The 25,694-nt window shown below is 40.0% G+C and overlaps 1 pseudogene; it reads right to left on the minus strand.

The window, feature by feature from the left end:
• Positions 1-15,427, minus strand: part of LOC118556428 — a 118,675-nt pseudogene extending 103,248 nt beyond the window's left edge.
• Positions 15,428-25,694: the final 10,267 nt, after the last annotated feature.

The following is a 25,694-nucleotide window of genomic DNA, read 5'->3' on the forward strand; positions in this document are numbered from 1 at the left end:
CAGCAACCCTCCTGACCAACCAAAAGCCTGACCCCGCTCCCACGATTCTTTAAAAAAAAAAAAAAAAAAAAGAACTCAAAAAGCTCACCATCACCATGTCGAGACTCAGCACCCTTTTCACACATAAAACTGTTTATGTGGCTTTAACTGGATATGCAAATTGTATACAATCTGGTACTTTGTATACCATACACTCACCAGATTTCACTTTACAATATAATAGTCAGGGTTCACGGTGGATGAATAGCCCAGTCTAGTTGCACTTTGAGCTCCAAGGAACCTTGCCTTTGTCTATGCTTGCAAATGCATGGGGAACCATATGAGGGAAGGCGCTTAATATAGTATTAAAGGATATGATTATTGTGATTGGCATCAAAACCAACAATGATGAGAAGAAGCCCCTAAACTAAAAGTAAAACAGTAGGTATAGCAGTGTACTGGTGGAAAATTGAGCTGAACATATCAGAAGGCCACACAGGGCGCTACTGTCACCTAATAACAGGAAACTGTGGCAACACTTAAAACCAGCTTAGTAAAATTGGACATTAATAGACTGGATGAACATTGCCTGCAGTATTCACACTGTAGGGTTAGAATTGGTTCCATAGAACCTGAAAGGAAAAAAAGAACCATCTTGCTTTGGAGCGACAACTTAGACTGGTGGTGGTGTTGTAATGGTATGGGGAATATTTTCCTGGCCAACCTTGGGCTGCTAAGTACCAGCTGAGTACATGAAGAGATACTGCAGGCTAGCTGACTATTATTGCTGACCAAGTCCACCCCTTTATGACCATTGTGTACTCATGTTCTAATGGCTTCTTTTGACAGGATCATGCACCATGTCGCAAACCTCAAATCCACCGAAACTGGTTATTTCAACACAACAGCGAGTTCACTGTACTCCAATGGCCTCCATGCTCACCAGATCTTCCACTAACAGAGCACCTTTTGGATTTATTGGAATGAGAGACTCGCCAAGGTGTCCAACCTGCCACAAACAAGGTGTACCTAAAAAGGGGCCGATGACTTGATATTCTTTATAGAGAAATGGGATCTGTTCAAAGCTGTATTGGCAGGTAAGAGCTGAACAAAAATCGGAAAGGTATATCTCCACAAAACTGAACTAGGTGGATCTTATTTCTAAAGGGAAATAATTTTCACGTGGCTGAGGATTTCTGTCGAGCATTGAGTCTTCTGTTTCACAGCCGCAAGCAGCAGAAAATACAGACGGGCAAGAGAAAGTGAACTGAAACTATATAAGGAAATGGTTTTCCAAGATTGACTACAACATTGCAACATGTCATCTAATTCGCGGTTTGTTGTCGCTTAGAGGTTAACATGACAAACATTGCAAAGTGATGTCATCTTGGGTTAGACTTTTTAGTTCCCGAGGCCAATCGAGCAAAAATCTGAGAACTGTTGATTGAATTAAGCTTAGTTTTATGGCTTCCGTTTTCTAAAGCCTAACAATGCTTCACAAATTGCACAATATTTAGGGTAAATCGACATTCTTCGTCTTGATTTTCCCCTTGCTTCAAACATTTCGGGGTGTATTTTTGTTTTTCGCTGACTGAATGCAGACTCAGTCAATAATCTAAATTTCACTTCCTGTTGAACTGGACCTCTGGTTCTAAAACTTAATCTAATATGCCAAGTGAAGCACTAAAACTGCTGATTCCTTTGGAATTTTGCCAACAAAACAAATATATTAAATGTTGCAAACTGCTTTGAAGAATCTGTATTCAGGAAACTGCATTCCTTATTTAGAACAAGTCCAGATAAAAACAAAATGGCCCCGTGCACCCCACTCTGAAGATGTAAAGTCTGCTTCAATCTATGGAAACGTACAGAGAACAGATAAATACCAGATTAATGTGCAAGCAGGTTGAGGATTAGGTTTCCGTCACAAATGTCCAGAATAATATAAAAGCTAAAGTGTAGAAATCTCTACATTTGAGTGTGCAATACTGTAATAAAAATGTTTAGCAACCGTGCACAAAAAGGAAAGCTTTGTCTTATGTGTACTTAGAAAATAACTTCAACAAAGCGGCACAAAAGCAAACCAGGGTGGCCATCTGAGTGGGGGAGGTTGTTGCTGCTTTACTGTCTGAGGAAGGACAGCACCGAAGGACTCATTGTGATTCCCTGCAGGGACTCAGCCCTCACTCGCCCTGGATGACTTGCCTTCCTATGTACTTGGCAGGCAGGGAGGTGTTTGGGGTGGGTGGAGGAGAGGAGGGGGTGCACCGCAAGAGGGCTGCGATGTGACTGAAATCACAAGAGCGCAAAGGAGCTCGGTGTTTCATTGCAATCACGTTCTGTAGCACCGTCGAGCCGAGGTGGTTAGACTCCGCTCCCTTTTTTATGTGACAGCAAAGTGTGTGCGAGTCGAACAATAGGACTGCCACCTTCTTTGTGCATACAATTAGACGCTAAAGGGCTGAGCGGATCCAGTTCCAACGCACCCATTATTTGGACAAAATCTTGACACTCGAGGAGATTAAGCTGTGGTGTCGGGAGTTTAAAATTTAGAACGACGATATAGCGCAAGGTTTACAAGATGGATTTTAAGGGATCCTACAGTAAGGGAGTGTCTAGACATCTTGGCTAAGAAATATCCCAGGTACGTTTCAATAAATTAGAATATCACTGAAAAGCTTAATTCAGTTCTTGTTCACTGTTACGATTATGCCCAACAGGCATTAAAATTCAATTACTCCGAAAATTAGTAATATAACATGAGACCAAAAACAGTTTTCTAATACATTACATTTTTATGTTATACAAGAAAGATACATAAATCATACAAGAAGAAACTGCTGATTTAAGAGTCGTCCAGGAGGTAGTCATAGACACACTTCACAAGGATGATATCTAAATGAAAATAATAGAAAGTTCAGTGGAAGAATAAAAGGTTGGAGAAAAGGGTGGGATGACAGCCATCTAAAAAGGAATGTGTAGCAAAGCTAAAGATGGCTGACAAAGTGTAAAGCTAAGAAATAAAAAAAGAAAGTAGACAAAATATACACACCCAATTCAAAGATAAACAAAGTTATGAGAGATGAAAACACACCCATTAGTTTCGCTTTATTTATGGCTTACTGAATAGCAAATATTGCTGATTCGGCTATTTTTACTTGTTTTCAGTTCCTCTGCCTAAAGTCTCTGTAGATTTGCCATATGAAGGCAATCCCCTAAAGTCCCAGGTTCATGTGAAAAGCAGCTGGGCTGAGCAACTTGTTCCTTATGAGCTAACATAAAACTGGAAATAAAACATTGTGGGTTCTAATTATATCGTCGTTTTACGCACCAGCATAAGACGACCGCAGAGGGGAGAACGTCTGTGCCTGATTGGGAGCTTGTGGCTGATGAGGGGTTGAAGTCCAGGAGGGAAAGGGGACTTGCAACCCTCCCCTTCAGCTGTTTTCTTTGAAAAGCCCACTAGCATACTTCTAACAGAGATGAGAACTGTTAATCCAGCCAGACCGGATTTTTTTATAGATTTTTTTTTATTATTATTGAAGGCCATACTGCTGTCAAATTCAATGGCAGTTACAATTCATCCTGGAACATTCAACCACCGTACATTTTGACAACAAAAGAAAATAAGAAACATGCTTGTTTACTCGACAGGGCGGTTGATCTGACAGCAAACACTGATGCCATTGAAGCAATGCAAATATTCTTTTTTGGCTTGAACCCATCTTAACCTGATATGTGAAGTCTTTCCAACACATAAGTACTTCCTTCCAAACCTGAGACACAACTCAGGGTTTCCTTCAGAAAACCGGCTAAGCCAGGCAGTCGTCTGCTTCCAATGCTTTTAAAACTAACCTGAGCAGTAACGGATCACTATTTATTATTCAACAGTCATTGGGCTGTACGTGTCCATCAAGCTAATAACAGCTAGCGTTAGCCTTGGTTGTCCGGCAGGTTTACTTCTTCCACTGTCGCAGATGCAGGGTCTTTACTGTCCTTTTTATGTTGCTCACAAACATCCGTGTCGTACTGTTAGCTTAGCATGTAGCACTGTTTAGCATTTCGTTTTTCTTGATTGTCTATCTGCAAAAGTTTCTCCAAACAACTCTCATGTTATTTAGTTTTTTGGTCTACAAAAGATGTTTGTGTGTTTTCTTCTGGCTGTTCTAAGACTAAGACTTAATTATTTGGGTGAGGTAAGCGGCTGCAGGGAGGAGACGGCCTGAGACTCTGCTGCCGGAAGAAATGCGACAATTTTGGCAGATGTGAATGGGCCAGTTTATATAGACTTTGACGTAAATCTGTATCTTTGAGTACTTAATTTTTTGTATTGAATATAACAAAGCATCAATTATTTTGATATACAATCTTACAAGATTTTTCTGAAGACGTGTGACACAGACTGGGTGACAGCGGATGGTTAGCGGCTAGCAGCTAGCTGCTAGCGTTAGCTTCCTCACATTTTCTTATTCGTCTTCGGTTTAACAGTAGCTAAGCTAATATTTTTGTTTGCTAAATATGAGTTTGAGAAACTAACTTTTTGGTTAGCTGTGCCTACCACTGCTCGTCACTGTTGCTTTGGTTCAAAGTGTCGAAAGACTTCAAGGTCCATAGTTTTTCCATAGCAAAGGCACTCTTTTTGTAAATTAAGAATTAAGAATCCTTTATTGTCAACATGTGTTACTATGGTGAAATTGCCTTTGAGGCAGACACCGGTTTAGGATGTACAGATAAACAAAACAAGTAACATGACACGCAAGCACAACAGACTTATTATTTACAGGGTTTTTTTTTCTCCACACATTACAGCATGCAAAATATAGAAAGGTATGTAGCAGAGTCCGAGAACTCTGATATCAATCCCTAAGCGAGTGATATGAGCCATGTTACACAGATTAGTCATAGATTAATTCATTCACACTGTCTATGTAGCTGACTGCTGGCAATTAATTTAACTTGGGGGACATACTGCGTTTGTCCACCTCGTATGGATCTATACCAATAAAAGTTATACTGCTTTGTAGATTTTTAAGAACATCGTGTAACATGCTCCAGCACTTGACAAAGCCGTAGCCCACGGGCCGAAGCAAAGGTCATCTGACCAAAGCATCTTCTTCTATGTATTTGCTGTGTTCCCTACGTGGCATGAGGAAAACTTTTGCCACTAACTTTCTTCTTTCTTAACTTTCTTCCACAGACTTTCTTCTGAAGAAAGGCCAAAGTTGTGGAATGCATCACTTCTGTGAATTATGATTTCCTTGCCAGAGCTGTCAGCTTATTCTTTGTAGGTTTGCAGTTCTGAACAACTCTCTCTCTCTCTCTCTCTCTCTGACCTGTCTGCTTAGTTCCTTGGTCTTGATGATGCTCACTAATGTTCGCAAACAAAGGCGTTCACAGAACAGCTGGATTTACACTGAGATTATATCACACCACACACACAGGTGGACATTAATTATGTAACCTCCGAATTGAATCGCTGGATTTTATTTGGGTGTGTCGGATTTAAACTGTGATAAATGCACATGTACGACACACATTTCAGGTATTTTCTTGTAAAATATCCTTAACAAAGCATGCATCAATTTCCACACAATTGTGCATTACTTTGTGTTAATGTTTAATACAAAATCCTATTAAAATGCACTGACATTTCTGGATGTTCCTTAAAAAATGCTTTTGCAAGGCACTGCATTAACCTTTTTTCCATTCACTATCCTGCCAAAGAATGCAGAATTTGTAAGCGGTGCATCAAACCTGCGACCGACAACACGTTTTTCCAGCTCATTAAGTTACGAAACATATGGGGTAGCGACATAAGTACCACCATTTTCTGCAAAGCTAAAACAGGTTCACAAGCTTATTCATCGTTTTGTCAAGAGAGATTTACTGAACAAACGTTTAAATCTTGAGCTATAATACACATAATGCTGCCAAACCCTAACTTACTTCCTGGGATGTGGATGCACCGGCTCTGGTTGGGTCATGGGATTTAACTTCTGAGCATGCTGCCAAGCCTTATTTAGCCCTTCCTTCAGCAGATCCGCCAAACCGCATCACATTCTAAACATTGTACAATGGATTTCCCCTGAGCACGACGAATAGCAAAAAAAAAAAAAACACATTACATCCGAGTGAACGAGCAAATGCATTAATGTACACAGAACACGACTCCTAAGGAACCGTCTGTCCCAGCAGACTAAAAGTACTCTCATGGCCATCTGTCCATTCACATGAAGCAATTTAAGTGTCTCCCTGTTTTTATGTAATCCAAAAAAAGCAATCTCGAACGCTGAGAGGAACTCTATGGGATGGAACAGGATGCAGCGGTGAGTAAATGGTGTTGTGGCAACAATTCATCAGGCGAGTGATGAAGGCCTCCAGACACCATCACCAGCTGGGATGAAACACTGACCCCCTCGCCCCCCCCACAGCCCAGATCCCTTTTCCTAAATAAGGCCATCCTCCTCCACAGATCAACTCCAGATCCATGCAGCACATTCCAGCACCTTCTAATTGGTTTCATGTGTGGAGCTATGCCTCAGAAAAAAAAAAAAGAACGGCTTTGCTTTCGAATTCAAGCGAAGGCTTTTGAAGCGTTAGAATGGTGTCCCTGGCTCTGACAGACTCATTGTGAGTTTTGATTTACTTAAAATATGCACATCAGCTCGATCCGAAGTCAGGCAATAAAACACCAGTCTGGAAAGTTAAGGCTTTGTGGTACGAGGCACGTTCTTTTGTTTTTTAACGACAACGCCTGTTACATTCAGCACATCAAAGTATTACATGAACCCAACGACCTTGGAGATAATTAGTAGGCTGGTGAGCACAGTATGGACTATTAAATTGCGTAAAAAAAAGATAACAGTGAAATGGGGATACGGAAGGGCATAAAAGGGTTTTAAATACAGTAAATAAATGAACTCTCTCTCTTTATAGCCTTGCTGGGGTGCAATGAGAACAATATGAGGAAGGCCTGGTTCTCATCAACTAGCAGCTCTACTATTTATGGTCCTTCAATGTGAGATCCCGTCCTCTAGGACAAAAAGGAAAACAACATGACTACAGTTTGTTATTTGCTGCTGAAGTCGCATTTGAAGAAATTGAAACATTCCAACGGGCTTAAAGTGGCAGAGTTAATTAAAAAAAAACAAGTAGAAAGATAAGCTTTAAATCCTTTAGAGAGTATATTATTATAAAGGAAAGCTTCTATTATACCCAACTCGCTCACTTTTTAAATAGTTAACCTACAGAAGGATTGATATTTAAAAAGCATATATACTTTAGAAAACTTAAAAATATTGAGGGTATAAAACATAAATAAATCACAAATAGACCTTTCCATTGGTTTTCAAACCAGATATGTCATTTTAAAACACACTTTCAGGTACAAAAAAAGGCTATTTGAGTCACATACATTGAACCAAGAGGACACTACAATATAAGGATGATAATGTCGAGTCTGCAAGAGATCCAGTTGGAAGTCTATTAAGGTGAGAACAGAACCAATCAGTGTGGCTGTTTATTAGTAACAATGCTACACAAGAAATGTGGGTGAAGTAAACGGAGGTGAGGGACACCTTTATCCTCAAATGCAAACAGTGGGAGTTCTTTATCCCCACAAGCCAAAAAAAAAAAAAGAGTCTCTGTTTGAATTGGAAACAACTTTGCCACATGATTATAAAACAAATTGAACCTTGGTTTAGGGGAAGAAAGAATCCAAAGATGACGTGGGTACAACACAGAGTGCCACATCTAGGACAGATCACTGAAGCAGGGGGAGCAGCAGCTGTTGTTTGTGCACATAAAGTTTGTCAGGTAAAAACTGATTTCTTTTACCAGTAATTTTTGGACAAAAAAAACGGGTCACAGCAGCATTGCTTCTTTTTCCATGAATTAGAGCCAAATTAATAAGGGGACGTGTAACTGCAGACGCAATCTAAGTGGTTGAGTTCCTTTCCATCAACCAATGGGAGATGTGACAAAACCTTAGAAATAGCGGCCTGAAAGACCTCAGAATAACATTTTAACTGCTACATTACTGTGGTGCAGTCAACTCCATACGAGTAAAATTCTAATTATGTGGAGAAAAGTGAGACACGCACAATCACTGCACGAGTCCCTAATATGAGGAATTCTAGTGGCACAATTATATTCGGAGAAACTGAAGCTACAAAAGTAAGAAAACAATTCTCCTGACTTCCTCCTTCCTCTTAAATGAATCACTCATCAAGGACTCAAATTCAACATAGGGGCTTTCCCTTTACAACGTCCGTGTTATTCAACTCGGTGTTTCAAAGGTAACGACACCGCCCCACAAGCCCAAGCAGATTCCGAATCATTAAGCAGTTTACACCTTGCACATGCAATATCTAAAGACTAATTAAACTATATTTTTAAATTGCAATTTCATCTGCAAGAGCAGCTCAGCATAAAACAACTGGCAGTAAGAGATAAAAAGAACCAATTTAAAAAGGCTGGGCTTCCAGAGGCGAGTTCTTCTACACCCATCCTCCACTCTGCACACATACACAGCTATGCGCGACCCAAGAGGACCAGTCAACCCAGATTCAACCAGAATACGAGAGCCACAAAATGCAGGATGAACCACATAAATCTAAGCTTTCGCTGCAGCGCAAATGCCTGTAAATCCTGGCTTGAACCAGCCCTTTGAAGCTGCCAGGGAAAGGTAGGGATGAGGAACTAATCCAGAATGTTCCCAAACAAGAATTTTCACTCTGTCTGAAGGGCGACTGTTCCTGTGATTTAATGAAGATGCCTCATTAGGATCGTGATCAATAAGCCAAGAGGGAGGAACGTTACCGACTCTGCAGCTGCAGCTCCCTGGCTGATTGCTCGAGCTGTTGCTTCGGTATTTTCACAGAATATTCAGACAGGATGCCAGACAATACAAAAAACAAACCAACATGTACGTTATATCCTCAAAAATTACCTTTTTTGTTCACATGTAAAAAAGTATAAGACTTCACTGCTCAACAGAACACTACGAATGCCCTTCAGAGCTTCTTGAAATGCCTTTATCCACTGTGGAAAATGTCCGTGACATTTTGGTTAAATAAATGAAACCCTATTAAATGGAAATACTGATGATTATAATCACAAAAGTAAATTCCTGTCATAGCTACAGTCACATACCCTTTATCAAGAAAACACAATATTAATTTCATTTTAGCAGAAGAACATCCAGGTTGCGAAATCGCCAAAATGATCTTACAAGGAAACTTAAAAATACATTTGATAACCTGACAAAAGAGTTCAAATTAGATGCTAAACTGCATTTCAGAATATTAAAATTAATAACTAAATGCCCAAACATCTTAGGGAAAGCCTAAAGTTATACCTTTCAGGAGGCTGCTGATTGAATTGGTCTACTAAAAATATGCAACAGTTTGGCTTCTAAATTATTATTATTTTTTTAAAGACTGCCAAGTTTACAATGTAAGTGCTGGAAAAACATTTGCTGAAGCGTAGACATGATGGGACTAAGTTTACAGGCCAATCCAAAGAGAGCTGACTCCGTGACTTTGATTAAAGTAAACAGCTCTGACACTTTGCAGCAGCCCATGAAATTGAACTCCATGTATCACCCTCCCTGCCCCGAACCGTGTGTGAAAGCAGCCAAGTGTCCTGAGATCAATCGATTCTGCAGTCAAGCCCTGGAGCCAGCAATCCCCCGTCGACGTGTCGGCGTACACGTGCAAGAGCTAAAAAAAAAGCTCAACGCCAGACGACACAACAAAGGACGGCGGGCTGCCTCCAAAAAACAAGCGGAGAAGATAGCTGGTCGGGCTGCAGCGCCAAGAGAGGAGTCCAACATTAAACAAAACAGAGGAAAGTTTATTTTATCACAGCTGTTGGGAAAATACGAACTCTGGAAAACAGAGAGTCCTTTTATCACAAGAAAGGATGAGAGTATGAAAAATCGACAGATTTGCTATAATTTGTGTGTGGGGGGGATAAATAGAGACAAAAGCCACACTTGGATTATTGTCTCCATGCAGGGCAAACAGTGATGCAGTGATCAGAAAACAGCAATTACAGTAACCCCCCCCGGCGATTCATTCAACGAGAACTGCCGTCTGACGCCCACACGGTGTGGGGGCGACAGCACACCGACGTTAGTCTTAGCTTGCCTTTACATTCTTGTCACCGTCGAATGTAGAGAAGAGCAGGAAATCAGGGGATAAAACCAGGATACGTTCTCTGACTAGGAGTCAAGAATCCCCCGCCTGCCATCATCGCTTCATGATTGTTTTCAGCGTGCGGAGGGGGTCAAAATGGAAAACACCTGCACCAAAGACTCATCTAAAATATGCCGCAGATCCCAAAGGAAGTGAAACCGACAAGATTTTAGTCCTAATACATTTGTTTATCCCGTTGTTTTTTCTTTTGGTGGGGGGGGGGGGGGGTATGTGATTATGTGAGACATTTTGCAGCCAACAAACAGTGTGATGTGCAGCATTACTCCCCAATGACCTCCGCTCTGACAGGTTCAACAGAGTAATCCAAGCGCCATTATCTGTTGAATTTGGATGAAGGCTGTTATATTTCTGAGGCAGATGTTTTCAGTGATGGTTCTAGGGTCTCGCTGAAAGGGTCAGGCAAACACACAGGCAACTCAGGAATTTGATCTCTGCAGCCTCAGACACATTGCAACATTTCCCTTGCAGGATTTAGCTTTTCAAGGTGGTGGAGATCAAGACGTTCTAACTCCCCACTCCACTAGCTAGATAAAGGACATTTTTAAATGCACGGATTTTAAAACAAAACAACAACAACAAAAAAGTTAAACAATGATGTAAAACATTATGATCTCAACAAGCTAAAGGAACGTCAGACTTGCAGAAATTACTAAGCGACATTTGTGCTCACAGTTTAACAAAGAGTTGGACGTTTGCATCTTTCATATGCAAAGTGGGGTTTATTTCATGAGACTTTGAAACTTTTTCATAACTTCAACTATTTAATTTGTATTTATCAAATTCTGATTCTCGGCAAAACACTTTTCATCCCTTTTGTCTTCATTACGCATTCATTTAGGAAAATGGACAAAGCTTTTCGCACCATGTCGGATTCTCCAAACACGGAGAAGCAGCATTTAGTTCCTATACTCCACTTATCTGGAACAAACTTCCAGAAAATTGTAAAGGTGCGGAAAGCCTGAGTTCCTTTAAATCAGGATTAAAAACACATTTGTTTAGGATTGCCTTTGACTGTTCTAGTTAAGTGTATCAACACTTTTTTGTTCTATTTTCTATCTGCATTTTATTCCTACTTGCTTTTATTCTGTTTTAATTTGCTATATTTTAATCATATAAAGCACTTTGCATTGTCTTTGTCCTGAATTGCGCTATATAAATAAATTTGCCTTGCCTTGCCTAAAACGGAGCGTGCGTTTTGGATCAACAGCAAAGCCCGCTCAGTGTTTGTTGGTGAAACTGATTAGTGTCAGAATATGAATCCCAGCATGAATATAAAGATAGTTTACTGAATCAGAACAATCACCAAAACATAGCCTGATTGTGACTTAGGCTACGTTCACACTGCATGGAAATGCCACCCAAATCCGATATTTTTGCCCACATGCGTCTTTTTCACGTCAATGTGAACAGCCCAATTCCGATCTTTTCACCCAAAAAACCCTGATTTGTGCCATTTCCATATGTGGTACTAATTCGGATATGTATCAGATATTTTCAAAGCGTGCGCAGTCTGAACGGTCGTGTCACATTTTATCCATCATTGACGTCACTCTCCTGGCTCTCACTACACATCCACACACAGTAGTAGCAGTTAGCGCGCCACAAACGACCATAAGTAGCTGTGCTGCTTTCTTCTTATCTTATTTAGTCTTGCTATGATTTGGTCTTAATAATGTCGGCTCCCATTGCGCAACAGCTTTCTAATAAAAACGAGGAGAGACGACATTCGCCTCCCCCCTGACTTTTCTTTTACGAAACTTTATTGAACATTTCGAGAAACAATTACGTTCACAATTACTGTTGTAAACAGCGTGCTGCTGTGCGACGTTTCCTTATGTCATCTGTGCATACGGGTCGCTTTGCAGTCCTGAACTGTTCAGACACAAGTACGCCGACGGACGCATTTAATAGCAGAATGAATGGCCACCTAAAAAAAACCTCTCCTGGAGCAAACAAACCCTGAAAAGGGCCACATCTGTTGAGACGTTTCAGTCTGCCGCGGAGCTGTTGGTTTCGTGGTTCCTGAACGGATCTGGTACATAATAGATAACCACAACGGTTTCCTACTGGATGATAAACGTTCGAAGAGATATCGCACATTTCTAGCCACTGGATAGAATGCAAGGTTAACATTATATATATGTAATGAAATACTTTTCCCCACACAATTTGAATTTTTTTTGGTGTTTTTATGACATTGTGAACATACAGTTCCAAAATATTTGTCCACTCATGGAACATCACAGAGCTAAAGCTAGTTTAAAGCGGATTTAAAGGGTCATTTCCTACTTTTATGGGTGTATGCACGAGTTTAACCTAGTTAAAACCTAACATATTTTGAAATATTTGCTCTGGGCGATCCTGGATTAAACGCAGACCCTTCAATTAATAACTTGTGATGAGCAGTACCCTTATTCCCCACAAACAGGAACTGCAGATCTTCGTTTAGCATCTAAGATGAACCTTGGGGTCAGTTTAAAACACAGAAAGGATCTAGAAGCCAAAAAAAAACCCCAAGCTGTGACGTTGGTCCTGTTTGGCTTCATGGTGCCTGTTTTTTTATCCATTATAATATGACAAAAAAAATTATATATATAAGAAAGATATAGATATGAGAAAGATTATAAAACGATCTGTGAGTTGGATCAAAACTCAAGTTGAGATGTGGAAAAACTAAGTTTAATAACGTAATCTAAGTAGGAATCTATGTCAAAAGCTTTTTACTGTCCAATAAAAATCAAAGTTTTGTTTTTTTTGATAATCGAATAAGACACAAAGTCTCTAAACTCAAACTTGTATTGCATCCTTAATTTTTTTTTTTCCAGAATTATCCGGATTGGGAAGATGATGAACTTAACTCTGTACTTTAGGGCAGAAATCTCTAATTCTTGACTAAACTTATTAAAGTCATTGTAAAACTCAACTTGTTACAGCCAACTGATGGGATCAACCAATAAAGAGGGTGTCAGCATGAGCGCTACAAGCTGGGAGGCACCTTTATCGTTTCTGATCCTCATTTTCATTTTGTGGTATCCTAAACCGTTATGGAGCAACCAACTCAGTTCTGCAAAAATAGATATTAGCCTATATGAGACTGGACTAAAAATGTGGAAAACCAACGTCAATGTCCAAAGAAAATGTATTAAAACGCCTTCGGAGAGCCTGGAAAACTACTGGTCAAACACCATGTTTCTGGTTACATGAAGATCTGTCTGCTTGGAAGCAAAAGCGAAAGAAAAGAGGAGGGGGGTCGCTCAGAAGTCCCGTACAGTACAGTTACTATGCATCAACTTCAGTGGACTGATTCTTCTGCTCGCCTCACCCCTCCCTCACCCTCAGCCATCCCTTTTCACTCACATCTAAGTTGGATTAATGGTCTCCCTGTGTCCAGATGTTGCATAGTGATGGAGGCCGAGGGTGGAGCCTGCATACTTCTTGCAACCTCAGCTGCAGCTTGCATTCTGAACAGGCCTTAATTTATGTAAGGTCTGCTAAAAAAAACCAGCAGGCCTGCCTGCCTGCGATGACTAACAGAAATCTACAGCTTCCCTTGTCCTCCTGGGACGCCAGAAACAGAGACGGCACACGTGGACTCCTGTTGCACGCAGAGCCCGGTGCCAGGTCGGGGAAACGGGAATGCGCTGCGAGCGACAGAGCGGTTAGCTCAACAGGTCTTGAACGCATCATCGTGGGGAGCAATGGTGCGTTTGATGACTCGTAATTACCGCTGAGAGGATGCATGCACCGACTATTCGTTTCGCTCTTTCTGCCGGAATACCTGGCTGTCACCAACAAACTGTAATCTCTAGTTCAGCACAATATCCACACATACACACACACACACGTCAGGGCAAGCCACGCCATTAAGGAGCAGAGGCGGAGAAACAAACGATGTTTTCATTTGTCCCAAGTGACTGAAAACAAACATGAAAGCTGATCTGGGCGACGTGTTGTCCCACATCCGCTTTTCTTTCTTTTTCTTTCTTTTTTTTATAGAAAGATGTTATTTATTTTGGAAGTCGAAAAGCTGGTTGGGTTTGAATGGTTGCTACCAAACTGTGGCTGTAAGTGATAATTTAGGAGATGACGTGGATTGCTTTGGGAAAGAGAGATAAAGCAGCAGATGGAAACAAAAACGTGTCTTTTTTATCATTATTATTATTATTTTCTTTCTATAAATTAGGTGGCTCGGGCATGAGCTGCTATGATACCATTGCTGAATATTGAGTGGATAACCTCACTGTCCTCACTGGGAGGCCCTTTCTGTCTGCTCAGACAGCAGCAGCTACAAATTCAGGAGGATTTTTATGTATGTTTGCAGGCCAAAATAAACCTGAACGTACGAAACTCTCTGGGAAAACGGCTCTCCCCTCCAGAAGACTGTATTGTAATATATATATATATATATATATATATATATATATATATATATATATATATATATATATATATATATTTCCCTCTGGCTTCAGCTTTGATGACCATATAGGCCTCCCCCCTCTCTTTTCTAAACAGACAAAAGTGCTCATGCCTTCTTAAATAAATAAAAGATAAATAAATAAAGACGACACCAGGCTTCTTACCGGTGCCACCGTTAGGAGACATGACCTCCAAGCAGAGAATAAATCCCAAGTAGAACAACCTCATCGCCATCTCCTGAGCAATGCCCGATGGCACTGCTGCTGCTTAGAACCAAATAGATGAAAAGTTGGCTGGATTTCTAGAACCGAACCACCACATCCGAACCTGTCCTCGGTGGTCCGGGAAGGGGTGGTGGTGGTGGTGGGGGGAGAGAGTGGGATTGTTTGTTCCAGTTGCACCCACACGGTGGTCGCTCCAGACGCGGGGTAGAAGAAAAGAACCAGGGGAGCCGCTCCAGCCCCGGTGAGGCTACGGGCGATGCAGCAGCGCGGTCATGTATATTTAGATCTGGTTTATCGGCGTTCAAACATGATGCGTGGTGCAAGCTGTATCACTGCGTGCCTGACAATCGGATCGTCCAGTTGTGCAAAAAAAAATAAAATTAAAAATTAAAAATTAAAAAAAAATAAAGAAGGGGTGCTGCAGCCGCCCACCGTGTCCGGGTGCCCGCTGTGGTAAACTTAAAAAAACAGAAACGAAAAGGGAGGAAAACGCGTTTGTTCCCGAGGAGCGCCAACGTCTCCCTGCGCCTGTGGGTGCATGAGTGGATGGTCAGCCAGCCTCTTCCCTCTCCCGAGCACCAGCACCGTGGACGAGCCCGTGACGTAACGCTCAACGCCTCGAACTGGGATGAGGGACCAAACTGCGCATGTCCGCGATCCAACTCATATTCTTTAAGGGTATGGCAATTGCTATGGTCGTTTAATAGAAGGATTTCAAATTACTCTTGGATTTGTTTTGCTGGGAGACGATCTGTTTCAGTCACATTAGCGTGACAGTGTTTTTGTGTTATCAAGCTATTTTTTATTCAATATGTTTGCTATGATTATTAGTGATATAAATATGTTAAAAGCAGCTATGTTTCAATTTTCAATCAAACCTTTACATGAACAACTGAACACTTCAGCATTCAGCACAGCAAATCAATAAAATTAACAAAGAAAATTCTTACCAAATATTCTATTCTATTATTTTTGCAAATTTATTAAATCCCCTTACACTGTAGTTGGATCACACCTGGATGTATCACTATACTTACTTTCTTTGTGTATCTTGTTCTCTTACGTAATAGAATGATCTTGCATGCTGGTCTATCTTTGAATGTGATTGGCCGAGTGGTTTGCCCGGTTTCGGAAAAGAAGTAGGAATGAAAAATAGATATGACATGTGGGTGTGAAGTCATCTGTCTCCATCTCATCCTGTCTTCTGCGTCGTCTTCTCTCATACCAGCCACCTTCATGTGCTCTTTAACTCCATCCATAAATCTCCTCCTTGGTCTTTCTCTAAGCTTCTTGCCCCCGGCAGATCGCAAAGACCTCTTCCAGGAGCAGGAGCCCTGATGTTTGCTTAAACAACCAATGTTTCGGGTCCAAACCACCAATTAGGTGAAGAGAGAAGCTCGGAGATGTACCAAACTAAAGGAATAAAGCTTTTTTTTAAACACTCATGCAGCAAACGGGGTTAGGGACCAGTCAAACATATGTGGCTACCAGAACTGACATAGCAGGAACATTGGTCCTGAGGCTCAATGGTGGCACAGTTGATAAAATTGGCTTTGCATCAAAAATGTATTGGATTTTATTGCCAGCCTGTGCTCTTTCTGTATGTAATTTTTGCTAGTTCTCAATGAGCATATGCTGGTCCTCTCCAGGTACTCCAGCTTCCTCTGGTTGTCACTAACTTAAGTGAATGCACTTGTACATGTTTGTTTGTACATGTTCCAACAAAAGATGGTTGGATGATGACAGTATACTTTGATGCTATATTAAATCGGACTAAAATCTCAACGGCGAAATAAAACAATCTTGAATCAGAATCGGCTTTATTTTCCAGGTCTGTGCACACATATGATGATTTTGGCTCATATGACTTTTCAAATACACACATATACACATATATATATATATATATATATATATATATATATATATATATGCAAACACATTTTATGCATTCCGGAGGCCTTCAACTTGCATGTTTTAGGCGTTTCCCTGCCTCCACACACCTGACTTAAATAAATAGGTGATTAATTGGCCTGCTCAGGAGGTCCTGCAATCATTTGATTCAGGTGTGCTGGAGCAGAGACACATCTAAAACCTGCAGGACAGTGGGTCCCTGAGGACCAGGGTTGAAGACCTTTGCATTAGACCAAGCAAACTGTGGGGAGGGAAACTGTGGATGCTCATGTAAACTCAAACAAGTATATTCAAAGCACAATAAGCAGACTAAAAAATGCACACCGTGTTGCATTTCCACTTTGGGAAACACTTGAATTTTACTGTAATTGGCACTGGGCAGGAATTTGTTATCACCGGTATATGCTTTTCTATACAAAGACGTTTTGTTCAAGATGTCTTTAATTTAAATTTAACGAGTAGTAGTATAATTTAGGATCATTCACTTCTAAAAAAGTAAAAGTGGTTTGATTATATGCTATAACATCCTGCCGTACATCTCATACAATTTTCCCCCCTCACCCTTGGAGGTGGGAGAGAGAGAGAGGAAAAACGAAGCGGCAACTGGCTCACCTACAGCAGGCATTATGGCTCAACATTTCTACAGAATCCCCAGTTTCTTTTTGCGCCTCAAAATAACAAGTTGTAATATTTTTCACAACTTGTTTAAGGCTGATAAACATCACGATTTCAAATGCTTTCCATACAATCAACGTTCTCTAATCTCATACGTGGAGAAGAATAGAGGATAAATATTGACTGTGGTTTAAATGTGACTAAATGACGCAATTTAATAGCTACCTGTGTCCTACTAAGAGATCATTATGGAAAAAAACAAAAAGTAACGGGGTCGAGGTGAACGGTCCAGAGCTACGTGGTCCTTTATTTTTGGATCCTGCAGCAAAGCCTGCCACCTGGTGGTGTAGCACACACACGACAACCAAGTAAATACATATTTAATGGTTGGCACCTTTTTTCAGATTGTATTGGAAACAAATATAAAGCAAACCCCAGACAACTCCTCAAAGTTTCCTGACAGCTTTAATTGGTTGACATATTTTATTTGTTTATATACCCGGAATCTTAAAAAAAAACAGTGACATATTTGTGTTTACTTTTCTATTTTTGCCACAAAACAAATCAACAGAATGAATATACACGGAAGCACATCTTTTAAACAACAAACTCTACCGTAGCCATTGTAATTAAGGATTTTTCTGCTAAGTTGTAGATTTAAAAAACAAAAATAGAATCTTGTCTCTTGCGAGCATGTCATAAGTATTCGATTCAATTTCAGTTTGTTTATATAGCGCAAATTCACAGCACACGTCATCTGAAGGCACTTTACAGAGGCAATTCTATCATACAGACACAATAGTTAAATTGGTTTTATCGAATCATTGACTTGCAGCATTCACTCCTAGAAGAACATGTGCCGACAGCGGACATTTCACTGTGACGCTTACTTTACAGCAATGCCTTATCCCGAGCATGCATGTAGCGACAGTGGAGAGGAAAACTCCCCTTTAACAGGAGGAAACCTCCAGCAGAACATAGCTAAACGTCTCGCAGCCAATGTTCGGACAATTAAGGAAATGTTCTGAGGCAGTTTGTTTTCAAACTCCACGAAAAAGAAACTGGATGTGACAGAGGTTGATTAGTCTGATCAACATTTAAGTAAAAATTAAATATGACCTGTGAGAAGGGTAGTGAGAATGCCCAAACCTGGTTTTGCCTAGGTTTGAACGAGAGAACGCAAGCCTTACAGCAAAGTGACACGTGAAATAACATCCCTTACAAATGAAGATCTGTTTTAAGATAAGCAAAATAGCCTTGCATGGAATTTGAACAAATTAAACACTTTGTTTAAAAAAAATAATTGCTTGTCTGAAAGATTTTTGAGTAGCTTGGCAGTCTCAACCCACAGAGGGCGCTGTATACACGTAATAAAACCAGGAATGCAGATTCAATCATCTCCCTAACCTCAAAATAAAACCAACATATATTTGAATCATTCATGGGTCCAATATTATTAGAAATATATGGCGGTGGGGGGTTCTGATTAAAGCACCCGCTGATATGAGAGATTTTCCCCACCAGAGCTTGTATCGAAATACATTTTCCCTCTTTTGCAATGCATGCCTCCATTTTATCTGCATTTATCTGAAGTATCAAAAACAGGAGCGCATTTTACTTGGAGAGAGTCTGTGATTTTGCTGCAGACCAGGACAGCCAGGAGTCAGCTATCCTTGAAGTGGCTTTCAGCTTACAGATGTTTATTTCAGAGCCTGAATTACAGGAGAGAATGTGAAGTATGCGAAGAATCTGGGGGAATCTGGCCGATGTGTCTCAAAATCAGTTCAACCCAAAGACTTTTCAGTGCACTTAGAAACGCTCCAGAGAAGCGTGTTGTTCTTTCTCTCACCAAATAGGCTGTCCTTTATTATTACTTGTGAAATCAATTAGAAGTTAACCGGGGTCAACAGCAGGCTTGGAGTCCCAGCTGTTTGTCAACACGGTGGACCGGCGTAATTGCTGGTGTCACCTCAACCTGAGAATGCCCGCTTTGTTGAAGGAGGAGGACTGAGCACTGTCAAGCAAAGAGAGACAGACGCCAGCGCGCTGTGTGGGAGACAGCTTGAAAGAGCGCCAGCGTAAACACTCCCAGAGACCACATGTTCTCCCAGGGCAGAGGGGCTGGCCTCTCTCCAAGCACATCTGCACACAATCTCTCAGCTCTTAGCAGGCCAGCCGAGGAGACATAGCAGGGGAAAAGGGAGGGAGAGAATGGGTCCCAGACACTTCCACAACCTGCTCTCTCTTTGATCCAAGTGTCAGCAACGGCTTAAAAATATGCAAATAAAACAAAGGATGGGACGAGCAGAGCGAAAATTCCTGGAACCTACTCTCCTTACGCAAGGATTTTGGGTATAAAGGTGCAAAATCATCGGCAGCACAACACCAGATCTACATGGCTGGCGGCAATCATTAGCCCATTTGCAGATTAACCTTAAACAGAAATTTCCACATGGCTTAAGATGATGGTTTTAAATAGCCTCAATTTGCCTCCATCTGTAATTTAGAACATGGTTTCTTTCTCTAGTTCATTCTTTTTTTTTTTAAAGGGTTAATGTTGTGTAATGCTCATGTGGAATAACTAATGTACCTATTTTTGTCTGTTCGACAAGGTTTACCTGCTTGCTGCCCTTTGATTTGTGAGCAACTTCGTGGCTTTGTTGCAGCAAGATCATCACCGAGCATGCTGACAACACCTGAGGAATGCAGAGCATGCAACAGCAGTTTGTGTTCACCCCCCAACGCTGACCCCACCTTAAATCTCTCCTATCTGCAGCCCTCCCCCATATAACTCAACACCCATCCAGGCAAAACCCTCAACACAGCCTTTGTGCAAGTCTTGAGTTTATCCTGGATCTTTTGATTTGTGCTTGTAGATGAAATGTTTTCCGAGCCCCCAGCAGGTCGCGTTACTCCCTGTTTCTGATGAATGGCTCGCCAAAAGTCCCTCCCCAAACTGGCCTTGAGCTCTGGAACTCACTTGCACACCATATCAATACACAGCATGCATGGATTCTAAACTGGCGGTGTGGGGGTTGGGGGGGCAACTCTATGTGACCTAATTGTAATCTGAACAGGGTCCACCCTAAAAAAAAAGTGAAATGTCAGGGTACAATTCTGCTATTTTATTTTTTTTTTACTGGAAATGGATCAGATTTTGGGGTTGTGTGTGTCTGCATATGCTTTGGAGAGAAAGACTGAGATCATGAATTCCATCTGTCTGGCTACCCTATCCTGATGAAATCTCTATGAAACCTCCTTTTGCACATATATTGCAATAAAAATGTGGGCTCCACCCCACAGATTTCAACGTTGTGAACGTGTTATGCAAATTCAGGGGCAAGAAATAACACACGCTATGGATGAGTGAACGTTGCATATGTTTTCCTCACACTCCAGGCCCAGTCAGTGAGGGTTCACAGGACAAGGCAAAAGACTGAGGGGATTTTGTTGCCAAGCAACTCCTGTCTACACCAACACTTTTTTTTTTAAATCACACGATAAGAGCTGTCAAAATAAAAACCGGGACAGCTGACAAAAAACATAAATAAGGTGTGATCTTTTCCTATTTAGCAAAAAGATCCCATTCCCCCCAGGATAAGTCATCAATTGTCATCAATTAAAACATCTAAAAAAGTCGATAAAACTTTGTCCAGCTTGTTATTGTCAATAGACACATTACAGGGTTCTCTATTATATTTTAGCTACCAGTAAATAACATTAAGTTAGATTTTTTTTTTTTTTCAACATTTAATGGTAGCTTATTCTGAGAGGGAACCAGTTGGTTTAGTCTGCAATAAAAAAGAAAAGCAAAAAAAGAAAAATAAAAAAACATTTAGTATTTTTAGGAAATTAAGAGTAAAGGTTTTACAAGCCATTACTTTCCTATAAAGTGATTACTATAAATCTATAAAGTGATTGATTTACCAATTTGTTTTATTAATTGTTTTGTAAACAACTCTTTGTTTCATAATTACTGAACTAGACAGTAATATATGTTTCATTCAAAGATGATTGCCTTATTTATAGTTAAGTGAAATGGTCCAGCTGAATAAACAAAATGTACTCTTTAAACGGAGGTCACAGTGTTACGGATTTCATCACATTTGGCAGGTAAGCTGCTCTGAATGAATTAAGCATCATAGAATAGTCAGTGTAGAAATTAGGTTTTAAATACAGAGAAAATGGATAAAAAGTGGGCATTTGATAATGAAAAATACACTTTATAAAGCAGCCTATTTGACTTTGACAAGTATAATGTGGTTGATGAGGTCAAGGGAAGTACTTCGATCTTCCTTTGGTTTTGCTTGGTTATAAAGTTAAAATAGGCATAAATATTTTATGATTGCACATTCTTTTTCTGGGCAACCGAGCAAATTACAAATTTACGACATTTGAAAATATTTCTTAACAAAAATCATTTTGTCTACTTCCTTCTCAGGAAAGAATAATATTGGTCTAATTCTTGTTGCTCAATGTGTTCCAAGGTTGCTTCGCCCTCATTAACTCTAAGACTAGCGGCTAACATTTTTGCAAGGTTCACTTGAATAAACCACAGAGTTGGTTTGCAAGTGTCATTAACACTATTTTCACAATGGCTGAAGTACAAGGATTGGAATATTTTTTTTGCTTGAGTCACAAAATGTACCACAGAGTTGAGGTAATATAATATGTTTTGTTATGTGGCACATGGAGAGCCTTTACCAGATCAGTTTCAAGATAACTACTGAACTGTGACTTATTTAGACGAAAATGTAAAAAAAATCCTTGGGTACACAATGGATGAGCTTTTTTCCATAAAAAACAAAAAACATGTTTACACAGAAACTGCCCTTGTTCTTCTATGGCAGCAGCCTGCAGCACTAGAGTTGGACGTGGCTCCTTAGACCCTCCAAAGTTTGTTTTAAAAAAGGTTATTCAAGAATAATATTTAATTGAGCCATATTTCTATACATAAAGATAATAGGAATTAGTAGGTTTGGCAATCCTTCCGTGGCTTTCATGCCATATTAGCAGCATTTTCTTCCTTTTTTTCCATTAGAACATCCCACTCATGGACTTTTATTATTCTCTTCATGTAAAATAGTTTATGTATTTTCTTGATTGTTCTAAAATATAAAATTAGAAATTTGACTGCAGTTAGGAGTAAAAAGAGGTAGCTCATGACAGAGCACACCGGTGTATGTGTGCCAAAATGCAACACCATTTCATCTGACTCCCCTTGGCTGCCAGGGGTGCGAAGAATCATTGACCTAAAGGGGATAGTGCCATCTGCCAACTATTGCAGGCGGTATTGAGTGAAGGTACTCGATACAAATAATTATTTTTTTATTTTTCTGTATAATGAAACACAGCTCGGATATATAATGAAGCATGGATTTTCACTAATTTTCGTGAAAGGATATATTTGAAAAGGTTTGCTGATGAAAGAACCCTGCTTTGCCAATAACATGAGGGTGTTTTGTAAAAGCTTTCAACATATTTAGAGCATTTGAGCTGCAATTGAGTTACAAAGTATTTAACCATGTTTGCTTGAGCCAAGGTTTGACTCTCATGACCTTCATGCCATGATGGCTGTTGCTGATTATCTTCAAAATTTCAGCGGGTGAAAATTTGTTTGTATTCATCAATTTTCTTTTTTTCCCATGTGCTAATTTTCTAGGTATTGTCCTTACTTGTAAAATGAGTAAATACTATATTCTGCTTACATAGTTTAACAACTTGTCAATTCAGTGGCACTGTCTGTAAAACGTCCCTCTTTCTGATGGATGGGATTTTGTTCTTACTTCCTCCCTTTGATCTTGGCTGGCATGCTGGTGATGGTATAGGCTGCACTGCAGGTGCAAATGTGATGGCTTTACCTTTCTAGGACCAGTCTCATCATAAGTCCATCTGGCTGGTGATAATTTTCACTAGGTGCAAATAGCTGGTGATGTGGGGGTTCTGCGGTAACCATAACTGGGACTTTAAAATCATCTGAATGGAACTTATTGACCAGATCAGGAGCACGGTGCATTCTGAAGGTACTTGGAAAATCAGATTTTCCCAAGCTCCCGACTGGAATATTGACAAGAATTTCACCTGCTTTGAAAATTTTACTTCCCAAACAAGCCAAAGTCCAATGTTCAATATGGCTTCCTTATGCAGAACATAGTGATGATGATCTTCTTCTTTCAGCCTTTCCCTTTCAGGGGTTACCACAGCGAGTCATCTGTTTCCATTTTACCCTATCTTCTGCATTTTCTTCTCTCACACCAACTACCTTCATGTCCACTTTCACTCCATCCATAAATCTCCTCTTTGTTCTTCCGCTAGGCCTCCTGCTTGGCAGTTCCAGAGCCAATTCAATTCAATTAAATTTTATTTATATAGCTCCAATTCACAACACATGTCATCTTAAGGCACTTTACAAAGTCAAATTCAATTAAATCATCCAGACATATTGGTCAAAAGGTTTCCTATCTAAGGAAACCCAGCAGATTGCATCGAGCCTTGACAAGCAGCATTCACTCCTCCTGAAAGAGCATAGAGCCACAGTGGACAGTTGTAGAGACACAAAAAAGCACAGAAGCACACATTGATCCAGGAATCCTTTCTGTTATATGGTAATAGCGAATGATCTGCCTCCCCTGGATGGTGTCACAGTTAATAGAACGCCAGACCAGGTGTACCTACCATGAAGAGAAAAAAGATAACATAAAGTTAAAAGTTTAAAAAACAACAAAAATGCAAATTGGAGAACAGTAGGAAAACTCATCAGAGTGAGAAAAATAAACCATGATGTCCTCCAATAGCCTAAGCCTCTAGCAGCATAAGTGCAGAGATAGCTCAGGGTAACATAAGCCACTCTATACTGTAAGCTTTATCAAAAAGGAAAGTTCTAAGCCTAGTCTTAAAAGTAGACAGGGTGTCTGGCTCACGGACCAAAATTGGGAGCTGATATCAGGAGAAGAGCCTGATAACTAAAGGATCTGCCTCCCATTCTACTTTTAGAGACTCTAGGAACCACCAGCAGACCTGCAGTCTGAGAGCGAAGTGCTCTCTGTTAGGAACATACGGGGTAATCAGATCTCTGATATGTGATGGAGTTTGATTATTAAAGGGCTTTATACGTTAGAAGAATAATTTTAAATTCTATTCTTGATTTAGCAGGAAGCCAATGAAGGGAAGCCAAAATTGTAGAAATATGATCCCTCTTGTTGATTTTCATCAGAACTCTTGCTGCAGCATTTTGTATCAGCTGAAGGCTTTGAACTGCATTTTGTGGACTTCCTGATAGTAAAGAATTACAATAGTCCAGCCTTGAAGTAACAAGTGCATGGACTAGTTTTTCAGCATCACTCCTGGACAAAATATTTCTAATTTTGGTGATATTCCAGAGGTGAAAAAAGGAAACCCTGAAAACATGTTTAAAATGGGTTTAAATTACATGTCCTAGTCAAAAATAATACTGAGGTTTTTTACTTTATTACCAGAGGCAAATTTATTGACATTCAGATTAGTTGATTGATTAGGTTTATTTTTTGAGGACTCTGGTCCAAAGATGACAATTTCTGTCTTTTTAAGAGCAGGAAATTTAAAGTCATCCAGGTTTTAATGTCATACCTGTAGTCGAAGTAATTGCTTGGATTCATCAGGAATTATGGATAAATATAGCTGAGTGTCATCAGCATAACAGTGGAAATTAATCCCATGCTGTCTGATACTTTTTCCAATCGGAAGAATATATATATATATATATATATATATATATATATATATATATATATATATATATATATATATATATATATAGTAAAGAGAATTGGTCCGGGAACTGAACCTTGTGGTACTCCATAAGTGACCCTAGAGTTTGAAGAAGATTTATCATTAACATGAACAAACTGAAATCTGTCAGACAGATAAGATTTAAACCAGCCTAATGCTTTCCCCTTAATCCCTACAGTATGTTCAAGTCTTTCTAGGAGAATATTGTGATCAACTGTATCAACTGTAACAGTAATCTTGATCAAGAGAGGGTTCCTTAAGTAAAGGTTTAATAACAGCTTCTTTAAATAATACAGATTTAAATTAGCCAGAGTGTCCTGAAAGAAATTTCACCACGGTAACACCTGGTGACAATAAAGAATCTTTAAAAGCCTGTGGTACATATCCATTTACTAAGGATAGATTACTCATGTCTAAAATAGGGCCACTGATTAAAGGGAATTTTTCCTTAAATAACTTGGTTGGGAATGGGTCCAACATACAAGTCGAAGGTTTAGATGAAGCTAAAATTTTAGATAATTCAGAAAGCTCTACTGCATCTAAATAGTTCAAACAC

This window comes from Fundulus heteroclitus, chromosome 1, assembly GCF_011125445.2.
Source record: "Fundulus heteroclitus isolate FHET01 chromosome 1, MU-UCD_Fhet_4.1, whole genome shotgun sequence".
Taxonomy (NCBI): domain Eukaryota; kingdom Metazoa; phylum Chordata; class Actinopteri; order Cyprinodontiformes; family Fundulidae; genus Fundulus; species Fundulus heteroclitus.